We start from the raw sequence: 4,687 nt of genomic DNA, 5'->3' as shown, positions 1-4,687 counted from the left end.
TTTATTGATTTTTTTACAGAGAGGAAGGGAGAGAGATAGAGAGTTAGAAACATCAATGAGAGAAAAACATCAATCAGCTGCCTCCTGCACACCCTCTACTGGGGATGTGCCCGCAACCAAGGTACATGCCCTTGGCCGGAATCGAACCTGGGACCCTTCAGTCTGCAGGCCGACGCTCTATCCACTGAGCCAAACCGGTTAGGGCTGTTTGTTTAATATGTTTTATTGATTTTTTACAGAGAGGAAGGGAGAGAGATAGTTAGAAACATCGATGAGAGAGATACATCGATCAGCTGCTTCCTGCACATCTCCCACTGGGGATGTGCCCGCAACCAAGGTACATGCCCTTGACCGGAATCGAACCTGGGACCCTTCAGTCTGCAGGCCGACGCTCTATCCACTGAGCCAAACCGGTTAGGGCTGTTTGTTTAATATATTTTATTGATTTTTTACAGAGAGGAAGGGAGATAGAGAGTTAGAAACATCAATGAGAGAAAAACATCAATCAGCTGCCTCCTGCACACCCTCTACTGGGGATGTGCCCGCAACCAAGGTACATGCCCTTGGCCGGAATCAAACCTGGGACCCTTCAGTCTGCAGGCCGACGCTCTATCCACTGAGCCAAACCGGTTAGGGCTGTTTGTTTAATATATTTTATTGATTTTTTTACAGAGAGGAAGGGAGATAGAGAGTTAGAAACATCAATGAGAGAAAAACATCAATCAGCTGCCTCCTGCACATCTCCCACTGGGGATGTGCCCACAAGCCAGGTACATGCCCTTGACCGGAATCGAACCTGGGACCCTTCAGTCCGCAGGCCGACGCTCTATCCACTGAGCCAAACCGGTTTTGGCTTTTTGTTTTTTGTTTTTTTAATCCTTTTAATCTTTTATTGATTTTAGAGAGAGGAAGGGAGAGAGAGAAACATCAATTGGTTGCCTCTCATACATATCCCAATAGGGGACTGAAACCACGGGAGTTGAACCCGCGAATTTTTGGTGTATGGGAGGGCCCTCCAACCCAACCTAGTCACACCAGCCAGTGCTGCTTTTGCTTTTTATGCTGAGAATACTCTGGAAAAGCATGGAATTAATTCCCTTAAGGAATTATCTCCCTAATGGAAAAGTAATTACATCAAGCCCTCAACCCAGCCATGTGCCTCGACCGGGAATCAAACCGTGACCTCCTGGTTCATAAGTTGACGCTCAACCACTGCTGGGTTCAGAATCTCCTTTTCTATTTTGTTTTTCTGGCTGCCATTTTTGCAGATGGAATTGTGTTGTGTTTTTTTTTCTAATGAACAGATTTTCTTCTCAAAAATAGGTAAACAGGATAATCTTGCTTTACACAATAGAGGCATCCTTGAAATATAAACCAATGCTACTTATAAATGCACAAGTGGAAACATTTGTAAATTGAGTCTTTTTTTTAGATAGGCATAGAGTCCATTTATAATTATACCTTGATGAAGGTCTTGGGTTTTGAGGGGATGAGGGTCAGAAGTATAATGGTTCCTCGCATAAGCTATGAAATTTTCTGTTTTATATAAGGATTTTTGGAAAGGTTTAACTTTTGGTTTATTCTATTTGTAATTTTAAAACTTCACTCTTTCTTGGGGTCCCTTTCAAAGTGTGGTCAATGCAGTTGGTAGTCCCATTGGAATAATACTGGTAAACAGCTCTGTTTCTAGAAATACATAACCAACCTGTTATCAGTATTCACACACACCTGCTGACATTTCTAAGAAGTCTCCTGTAACCAGATTTTCATGCCCTAGGAATGTTCATTGTGTAAGTAGGTTAATAGCCTAAGCCGTGACCCAATCAAGATTTTAAGGTATGTCCGCTTTCCCCACCCCAGAATAAATGCTGATTAGTATAAACTCAGTTCCAAGTGTATTGAAGACCATTTTGTTTCAAGACTTCAAGCAGAAGAGTTCAACTCATTTCCAGACTTCTACCTTAAATTATCTTTTGTAAGTAGTAGAGTGTTAGTACTTACTGTGGAATTTCTTGGTCATAAATTATTTTATAATTATTCCTAAAGTGTACCTTTGCTCAGAGTTTCAAGTTAGTACTAGTCAGTGATTTGAAGGACCCCGAAATTCTCTTCCATTCTTAACTGTGTCTATCCATTTCCTCTTCCTCTGGCATTTTCATATGAAGTTACTGTGCCTTGTGCTTATCCATCCCTTTGTCTTCAGTTATCCTGCTGTCCATCCCTGAAAGCTTTCTCTGTTCCTGCCCATGAATTCCACATACCAAAATCTGACCCCTCCTCCAGTCCTTTCCCTGGATAGGAGGGAAATGATACCTTTCCCTTCTCTGGACTCACCCAGTGAAAGGTAACTTATTTTGCCTATGAACATTTATTACACCTTATTAGATCTTTCCAGGGATCTGTATCTTATATAATTGTACATTATTATATGTTTACCAATATACATTATATAGTAACATATCTCAGGGATACAGGTATATATTATACATTATATAGGTACTAGAGGCTCGGTGCATGAAAATTCATGCACTGAAGGGGGGGCTCTGTCAGCCGGCCTGCCCCCTCTCACAGTCCAAGAGCCCTTAGGGGTGGGAGGCAACCTGGTGATCAGGGGAAGGCAATGCCCCCATTACATCTCTGCCGCTGCCACTGCCAGCAGCACAAGCCTACACCAGCCCTGGTTACCTGAGCCTCCGGGGGCCCTGAGCGGCTGGGGGGCTGAGGGGACTGGGGGACTCCGGAGGCAGACACACGGGGGCTGGCCCGACCTTGCCACTCACCTGCTGCCCTGGCGGAGCTGAGGAGTCTGGGCACCACCATCTTGTGGCTGTGGGTGCCACCATCTTTGAGGGCGTGGCAGTCGATTAGCATATTCCCTCCTTATTGGCTGTGGATGCCGCATTTTGCAACGGTGTGGGGTCAAGTAGCATATCCCCTCTTTATTAGATAGGATAGCTATATATTATACTGTATATTATATATACATTTCAGGGATATAGATATTATATATGAATATGTTGATGTTGATGTAGATATTATATATATTAAACTCTTCTAAGTATTTGTCCACATATTCCCTGCACATGGCAGATAATCAAAACCTATTTGTTGGCTGAAGGCCAATGATGGCTCTTATCTTTCTCAACCATCTTAATATATCAGACACATTTGTAAAAATAAATACTCTTTCAAAATTTGGCTCTAAAAAGTTTGTAAATAATACTTTTAACACTCGGGTTTTCTTTGTTCTATAGAACAAAGTTCTTTCACTACAATCTCCCAAAACTAGAGAACCTTTGAGAATTCTAATTCTTGTAACTTTGTACTTCAAGAAACTCTAACCATGGAGTCTTTAGCTCTAAATTGTCTACAAGCTGTGTGACTGTTTAGATACAGGTATCACTAGATAGGGTTCTTAAGGTTGTATTCTTCATGTACTATGATAAATTCTCAGAACAAATCATTTTGAAATCTCCTTAAATCTCATTTAAATTTTATTTTTCCTTGCCCTAACCGGTTTGGCTCAGTGGATAGAGCATCGGCCTGCGGACTCAAGGGTCCCAGGTTCGATTCCGGTCAAGGGCATGTACCTTGTTGTGGGCACATCCCCAGTGGGAGATGTGTAGGAGGGAGCTGATTGGTGTTTCTCTCTCATCGATGTTTCTAACTCTCTATCCCTCTCCCTTCCTCTCTGTAAAAAAAAATCAATAAAATATATATTTTTTAAAAAATTTATTTCTCCTTTTCTCCTTAGCAATTAGGCCAGTGAATAAAAAGTCACCAAAGGGGAGCTTTTCGTTTGCTTATTCTACACAGATTGAAAATCAATTTGTCCTTTAAAAAAAGAATCAAAACTAAAGTGTATCACTAAAACAGACCTTGGAAGTTGCCACTTCACTTTTACAGATGAGTCCAGGGAATGAAGGCTTCTGTGCAAGGCCATACATTTAGGACCAGGGCCCAGGACCTGAGCTCTTTCAGGTGCCTGAAGTTTTTCCACTGGGATCAGCCCTCTTTGAAGGGGAGGGCATAATAAAACATGCAAGGCTACAAGTCTCATGCTCTAAAAGTCTCATGCTTTACCTTAACTTTTCAAATTCTGGGAAGATAGCAAAAATTCTTTGTCTGCCTCTCTTGTCAGTGCTATTACTATCCTCACTGTACAGGTAAAGAACTAAGGCTCCGAGATAGTGACTTGCTAGAAGTGATGGGATTTGTACCAGGAGATTTGACTCCAGACTTTACCACTACAGTTTTAGGAGATCCAATATCCAGGCATCCAGAAGAAGAGAAGAAAGTAGGGGGTTGAGAGTCGGGGAAACAACACTCCCAAAATAACATGAGCTGTTTTCCCTGAGCTCAAAAGAGGTTCAGTACTTGCCAGACAGGTTTACCCAAAAAAAGATCCTTTCCATCAAGTCAGTGAAAATATAATGAACACTTTCACACACACACACACACACCAAAAAAACAAAACAGGAACAATACCTTGGAAATACAAGGAAGTTTTAATTAAGCTACAGTCTTGGTTAAGAAAATTTGCAGGAAATATGAGGATAAATGAAAAACAGAACACGTAGGTCCCACTATTTGAAAGAGAATCTGTCAGAACTGACACCAGACTTACCTGAAACACTGAATGAGAGAAGTCAGTGGAGTCATATTCCAACCAAGTTGTCGAACAGCT

This window comes from Myotis nattereri (assembly GCF_964212035.1).
Source record: "Myotis nattereri genome assembly, chromosome: 17".
Taxonomy (NCBI): Eukaryota; Metazoa; Chordata; class Mammalia; order Chiroptera; family Vespertilionidae; genus Myotis; species Myotis nattereri.
Note: the sequence above shows the minus strand (reverse complement) of the source record.